Source organism: Monodelphis domestica, chromosome 3 (assembly GCF_027887165.1).
Source record: "Monodelphis domestica isolate mMonDom1 chromosome 3, mMonDom1.pri, whole genome shotgun sequence".
NCBI lineage: Eukaryota > Metazoa > Chordata > Mammalia > Didelphimorphia > Didelphidae > Monodelphis > Monodelphis domestica.
Genome location: NC_077229.1, coordinates 474308839 through 474317100, shown reverse-complemented (window position 1 = coordinate 474317100; position 8262 = coordinate 474308839). Strand labels below are relative to the sequence as shown.

General features: G+C 32.3%; 1 protein-coding gene across 25 annotated transcripts in view; it reads left to right on the top strand.

The window, feature by feature from the left end:
* Nucleotides 1-8262, top strand: part of FAM172A (family with sequence similarity 172 member A) — a 560458-nt gene that overhangs the window by 261337 nt on the left and 290859 nt on the right. The gene's annotated exons all lie outside the window — the stretch shown is intronic.

Here is an 8262-nt window from a genome sequence, read left to right as displayed (position 1 = left end):
GGAGTAAATAATAAAATTGATTTTTAAACTCTTAAGAGAGGAGAATTCTTGATCATTAAATAAGCAGTTTTCTGGCTAAAAAGGAAATATTTGACAAACAGTGCATTTGTTTTAAAGCCAAAAATACTTTTGCTTAAAAAGAACTCCTTTGATTGTCTTACTGCCCCTTAATTTTTCCACTCGCATAATACTGTGTAGTACAGACATGAGACATTTTGAACTTTGGATGGTACTTTGTTTACATAGTTTCATCAATACTTGTCAAGTTTCTGAAAAGTTTCTTTTAAAGGATTTGGATTCATAAAGTGATAGAGTTTTTTTTTTGTTGTTTTTGTTTTTTTGTTAAAGCAGCAGAAGACTTTTTTTCACATGATATTAGTTTGAAAAATTATGACTGGTTGACTCTTGTATCATAACTTTTTTGGAGGATCTATTTCTTCAAGAAAACTTTAGTAATGGTCACAGTTAGAAATTATTTTGGTGGTGTTTTAACATTGTCCAATACCTCTTTCAGGTAGAGAAGATATTTTTTTCATGAATATGCATACTCTGATACAGAACCTTGAAGCTGAATGAATTTTTATACATTTTATGTATACCAAAGGGTCACAGATGGTAGAAAGATTTGTTACCATGAGGTAGTGTAGCACTTTGTGATTATAAAATTAATCTGTCTCTAAATCTGTTTAAAGAGTTTTTGCCATCTAATGAGCAATATAAATTATTAATATTTTCATGTTCTTAGGGACATTCACAGCCATAATTTTACCAACACAGCTGTTTGACCCAGTGACATCATGTTTTGCATATTTTTGCATTTTAATGAGCTAGTCATTTAAAAGGTTACAAAGAAACCATAACTCATAAGTAATTAAATTATTTAGCAGAAGAAGTATGAGCAGATCTTCTGACATAGGTCACTGTGGGAAGGAAAAATCATAGCTGTATTGAGTTGCACCTGTTTGTTTGGAGGTAGGTGTGAATAGAGGCTATACCCTTAGATTTTGAGCTTTTATTTCCTAAAGCGTCTGAATGCATGTGTACACTAAAGCAATTCACCTTTTAAAAAAATATTCTTAAGCAGAAACTTTAAACACCCGGCTCCACTCAAAAACAATACTTGGTTTTAGATCTCTTTGGAAGTCTGGATAGCTTTAAGATTGTTTTTAGAAACCATTTATGACCATAGGGTGTACCCTATCTTTGCCCCTCCCACTCTCTTCCTCTTATCAGGTGTATACTGACATATTAAGGGATTTGTACTTAGTTCTCCTTTGAAATTCTTTATTGCATGAAAATGCCATGAATTAAAGGGAGTCTTGAGCTTAATAGTCCATCCTTCAGTATGCTCTTCTCTTAAGAAATGGCTTCTAGAAACACCAAGAGGCCTGAAATGCATTTAGCAAGTTCCTAGCTATATTTGGGGGGGAAATGGTTTAAACACTTAAAATTTGTCTTTTAAGAAATTTGAGTGAGGAAAAAAAATTGATATAGTTTTCAGAAAAAGATGTAGAGTTTGGTACTGTAGTAGATTTCTTTAATTTGAAAAATTAAAAATTTTAATCACGTAGACAAGTGACAGTGTGCTTTAAGACATCTTCTCTCCTTTGGTGCCATGTAAGATGAAAAGGTGGTCCAGTATATTGCTGAGGTGCTGGAATGCAGAGTTTGAGTGAGAAACATAGCTTCTGAAGTCACTCTAATAAACCATAACTCATTGCATGATTAGACGTTCTTTGTCTGCCATCCACGATTATTTAAAATAAAATACTCTAAAATACAAAATAGGGACTCTATACTTTACTCTTGCTTTGGTTTATCTAAGCCCAAGTTTGGGTCTATATAGTAAAGGTGTGTCTAGTTGTGTGTTATTTTGCTTTCACTTAGGAATCTTGATCTGCCATTAACAGAAAAATAGCCACAACTTGTTGTGGCTCCATTTTACTTTGATTTGTCCATGTGTGTGTTCCTCTTTCTTAAATTAAAAGTTAGAATTTAAGTTGACACTTCCAGATACCTTATTTCTGTCCTTAGACCTTGCATAATTAATACTTTACTCATTGTCATGCTATTAAAGCCAAGTTAGCAACCAGGAAAAAACAAAAACTGAATTAAATGTTTACTAGAGTACCTGGTTATAAATGCATTATTAACTAAAAAGACAAGGTAAAGTTATTTTTTGTGACTTATTTTCATTAAAAGAACTCTTGAATTAGAGGTGTTTAAAAATATAAAATGTTAGAATACATTTTAAAAGTTAGTAACACAGCAGGTGACAGTATGGGCAAGTGTAAAGTGAATGTTTTGAAATAACTAGCACTTGGGTGACCTGGGATGTCAGGACTAGAGACAAGGGTGTGTGTTTGTCAATATATCTTACATGTTTTACAGACTCCTAAGGGAACAGGGGAAGATACAATTTCACCTTTTCTGTGCCAAAACATTTTAATTATATCTTCTTCCAACTACAGCGGTTCAGTAACCAAGGAGTTGACATTGATGCATGTGTTGATAAAGCTGCAAACATTCAAAATGAGATTAACAAAGATTTTGAGGAAAGGGTGACAGCTAATTTTGCACAGTATTCTGCATCTAATTCAGGCCAGTGTAATGATAGAATATTTTATAACTATTATGTTATTCAAAGGGACTTTTATGATGTTTTTGTATTTGTGAATATTTTGGTGTCTTGCTCAATGAACGTTATCTATGCAACGAGTGAAAACTTTTATTTGTCCATATGTTGTAATCCCACCCGCATTTCTGGAAGGGAAGAAACCTCTTAGTATAAAATTTTTTTTCATGTAAATTACCCTTTATTCAAGTAACTGTTTACCTTATGCTAATTTATCTTGAGTTCACTGACTTGAAAAGGTAAAGTGGCACCAAATTCACATATTTTCTAATATTACTTTTGTGCATTGATTTAAAAAATAGGAAAAGTTATATTCAATGTATTTAATTAATAAAATTGTAGTTTCTTTATTTTCCTGAAGCCCTTTGAGCACATTTCAGTGTATTTCTTTACTCTTCTGTTCTTTTCTTGAAGGCAGCTGACAGTCTTCTTTCTCTTTTCTTTTTGTTTGTGAAATTTTCTTTTTTTCTGTCCACTCACTTCTCCATCTGCTTTCACTTTTGTCTGCTTGGGCCGTCTCTCTCTCATCCCAACTTGATAATGAGGAATGCAGTGTGACCCTGACCTCTATCAGCCCATGCATGACCTTCTGACTCCACCATATAACCTCTGACCTTCTCTTTGACAGCTTGATTAATTACCCTGTGTTATGATTTATGAGTAAGTGCTATGTAAAAATAATAGACAACAGGTGGTCCTCTGAAAACTTTTTGTGGCATGTTTTCTTTTCTTGACTAACTTGAGAATCTATTTGAAGTAGGGAACTCAGTGGGACAATGTATATTTGTCTGTAACAGCAGCATTTTTACACATTTGATCATAGCCCTTACGTTTTGGGCAGCTACCAGGAAAAGTAGAACTGGGATGAAAGTTTGACAAAAATGTTATCAAGGTGCTGTTAGCAAATTGCACATTTAGGTGGAAATGCAAAACTGAGTCAACTGACATTTCAGGCTTTTCAGTCTCAGGTCACGTCTTGAGAAAATTGCTCAAATAATGGAGGGGGCATTTTTCAAGCAGAATTGCAGCTCCAGCAGCTATGTTTACTTTAACGCTTCACTAGTGACTTCTGATTGGTTGTCATGACCTCATCTTACTGTTGCACCTAGGATGTTGCAACAGCAACATATGCATATCCTTCTTATGACAAGGATGGGAAATAAACAGAACATACATCTTTCAGAAAGATGAATGAACAGTAGTTTGTCCATTTTGACCATGGGACAGATTTATTACAGATCAACACACTTTGGGCTTCATTTTCCTGAGGGATTAGCTGTGATCTTGCTGCAAATAGTCCAGATAGCATGTTGAATTTGGAAAATCTGATTGATAAAGCTCAGGAAAATGACTTCTTATAGCTTCTTACTTGAAGGCCAAAAAGATAGTTACACAGGTCAAGGGATCCTACTTTAGCCCTTGACCTCTCTGGTCACATATGGCATGCCATGTTGGTAGATTAATATGCAGGGCTGAATACTTTCAGCTCACTATTTGCTTAGTCAACCACATGAGATTTGAAAAGATATAGAATTTGCCTCAACTATCTTAGATTTCCATTAAGCTTACAACTGGTGACTAACAGGCAAAATTAACTTGCGTAAATCTTCAATTTCTAGCATCTGGTGTGAGGCTTTATTGTGAGACCATCCTGCTTTTGGTCAGGCAACTCTTAATTATCTATCTCCTGCATCTTTGTGAGGAGGACACTTCTGTATCTATTTGATTCGGGTATCAAGGTTCCTCTTTAGTTCTTTGTGTTCACCACCACCTGTCTGCTTGAGGCCACTCTAACCTCAACCATCATCTGCTGATTGAAGGATAAATGAATAGTTATTTAGTAGCAAATATATTTAAAGACTTAAAAGTAAAGGTGGCTTGAAACCCTAGGCTATCAAGCTGTACCAAAGAAATCATTTGTATTGAATGAAATTTTGAGGTAGTATTTAAAAAGTGTAGAGATTTAGCCCTGCAAACAATGGTCTGAAAGTAAAATAATCACTATTAAGTGAGTTTGATTTGATGAATTAAGAGACAAAGCATATTCTTAACATTACTTGTCCTAGTGTTTCCCTCCTAGATTTGCTACAAAAAGCCCCATAAATTTAGTTAACTGTAATGTACATCTGTTTTGCCTCTGGAAATATGCTGTTTTGAGATTGGCTTGGCTAACTCAAATTGCAAGTTTTATTATATCTTTTTAAAAAGTGCAGGATGAATTTCCAAGTACATTTGAAATAAACTTAACTTTTTATCTGGTAAGAAAGTTATTGTCTTTAAGGAGCAAATAAGTATAAATGAATGGTTTTAAAGAACCTAGATGATAAACAAAAATGCTAATTTTTGAAAGTGGTCATGAAGAGTAATTTTAGAATATTATTTATCTGAGGCTTCTTTTTAGAGTAGTTTTGCAGCACTTTTCAGCTGATGGCCTTTTTGTGTTTTTTGATTGAATTACTGAAATAGAGGGAACAAATTTAAGGTGTTTATTTCATCTTTAAACATTTTATTTGATCTAATTAATAATATTTTATTTAAAATTATTATATTAGTGATTGAGATTTTGTCTGTGCCTAATTTCCATGTGAATATTTATTTACTCTCCATAGTTTTTCAATGATTCTAGGACTAAGCTATAGAAAAATTGGTACTGCATACAGAGATGCTGAAACCTTATAGACCTGTTAGCTGTTTCAAGAATGTTATAAAGAGAAAGGTGAACTTTTAGTATAATACACATGTAAGTGAACTATTTAGAGCACTAGATAGAGTTAAAATATTGATATGACTGCTTATTTTTCCTGCTTTATAAGTGCATAATAGAAGTAGTATACATAGCTTTTATTAAATATAAAAGATAATTTGTATTTCATTGTCATCATTTGCATTATTTGAAATAAAAAAAGAATTAAAAAATTAATTATGAGATGTTTGGAATTTAATATGGAAATCTTTTTGGAAAGTTTGGATAGGAATACTTTTGTGAGATATCTTGGGAAAAGGCCCTTGGATAAATATTCAAGATGATTTTTGCTTGAATTTCTTATGTCTAAAGGTTTGATATATTTAAAAGAACAAGCTGTTTTCTGTATAATCCAGGTGTTAAAAGAAGAACCATCTAATTGATAAAAATCCTTTAATTGATTTACATAGTAGTGATTTTAAAAATAGAATCATTTTTCATCTGTTGAAGCCTGAGTGAAAAATTGACATTATGTCCTTATAAAATTGGACAAATGAGTCATGTAATTTTCTGTTACATAATCAATAACTTAGACAAATTCTACTTCTTTGATGATTTATGCGTGTCTATTTTAGACTAGTTTAGACTAGATATGTAAAAGTTTAGATTTCATGATGCATGTACAACTATAGTAGAAATAATTATTCAGTTTATGTTACTTGGGGTTGCAAAAAATTTTAAATGCATCTAAATCAACCCTCTCCCCCATTACTGAATCTATAGATTTCATGTAGTATAACATTTTAACCACTTTTAAAGTATTTAAAATTTGTTCTTAGAAGTTTTTCCCAACTTATCACATCAGCAGGATGCTCACATTATACCAGTTTATTAAAATTTTTGTTGCCTTCAATTGGAAATTTTTCACATCCCTGAGGTATCTTCCACATTTGAAATTCTCTGATTCTTTTCTCATTTCTGTCTCACTTTTTTTAAATTCCAAGATCCTGCTTTGGGATAGCCAGATTCAAAAGCATGTGTTTAAAAAAAAAAGAATGAAAAGAAAAGTTCAATTCAGCTGAGAGAAGAGGGCAGGGAAGGAACATGACAGGAGACCACTTACTCATGGTACAAAATCTAGTAAGGAGGCAATTTTCTTTTTGGCCTATAGTGACCTTTTTTGACTATGTTCCTTACACCAGAGACAGTGTACTGAATGCCTCTATTTCACCCTGTTTAGCAGAGTGCAACAGTGTCCTTTAACTTAGTTTTGGTGGGAGGGGAAGTGATAGCAGAAATTTGAGAAGGGCGTGAAAAGTTGTAAGAGGCACAAGGAAGAGGGGTAGGAACTTCCTTCAAATGTGATTTTGATAACTAGTCGAGTGTGTCCAACTGTAGAAAATCACCAAGTGACAATCTGTCTACCTGACAGTGATCACAATGTGTTACAAGACTTTTGAATAGCTATACAGATTAGAATAAAGCAAGACCAAATAAAGTATCTTTTGTTGGTATAGCTTTGGCTTACCAGCTAGGTAGAGAGGGACTTAAAAAAAAATCTTCTCATGTGCTTTGTGTTTGAGATGTTTGAATAAAAATGAAGATGAAGCATTTATTTCTGCCTAAGAATATTTTGCAAGCCTTTCATAAAAGGAGCTTTTGACTAAGAATTCTAAGAGCTCATATGATATTAAAAGGATATCTGTTGAATGGGGGTACCTTGTTTTATCGATCAATTTTGTGTACATTGAATAGATGATTTTCATATCTCTTAAAAGGAAGTCCTGTATTTATATATACTCTGAGCCTGCCAAGGTAGAATTAAGAAGCTTCTGAGAACCATATCTTCAGACAGATAGACAGACACACACATACATACATGAATCAATGTGGTGGAAAAATAAACTGATTGAATGGGAAGGAAGAATAAGCTCCAAACAGTTTGTGTTGGACTGTTTAAAATACTTGAAAAAATCAACCAAGTACAGTAACAATATACTTAATAGTGTACTGATTGAATACTAGTATAGATTTATTTTTAATGCTGTTATCAGTTGTGTGTATCAGCTTCTGATGGTCACTTGAACAAGAGGCATGATATTTAAAATTCAATTCAGGTTCTAGAGATTGAATTTTTAAACTAGGTAATATTTCGGAGATATACTTGAAACTATGTTTAATTATCTATCTTTAGTCATCCTTTGTATCATAATATAGTACCTACTAGCATATGACCCTGACCATGTAGAGTTTTATAAGGGTATGAATATTGTGAATATCAGACAGTTTCTCTTAGCAGCTAGAGAATTAGTTGGAAAAAGAAAGATATATAATACTTTCAAATGTCCTTTAGCAAATTGTATTTAGATGTTATTGGTACTAACTTTTTTGTTTGCCCCATTTTCACTTTATTAAGTTTAAATGTGTTAAAATAGTTCCAAAAGTAAATATTCATAGATCAGTTCCTCCAGTCTCCAAATGGAAAATTACACAGATGCAAATTAAACATTTATTAACAAGTCAAAAGTATTTTATATTTCTAAACTTTAAAATAGTAAATGTTTCATGGTGTTCCCAATAAAAAAAGAACTTATGACAGTGACTTTAAAATGAAAACCTCAGGATAAAAATAAAAGTAATTTCCATATGTTATAATACTTTCAAAAAAGTTTTAATTTTTTAAAGAAATTATTTGTCTAGTTTCTTGAAGTTGTATAGGCAAAATCAATTACATAGCCAATAGATATTGCTTCTGCTCTTTATGTGATTATAAATGCATATAATATTAGGTATATTTTTCCTTTTATGTTTTCCTCTATCAGTAGTCAAACAAAATAAACCAAAACAAAAATGTGGATAAAAGGAAAGAAAACTCATTTGAAAGAGCATGATACTTATAAAACTCCATACCATGATATTTTTTTTTCAAAGCATGTCTTCTGAA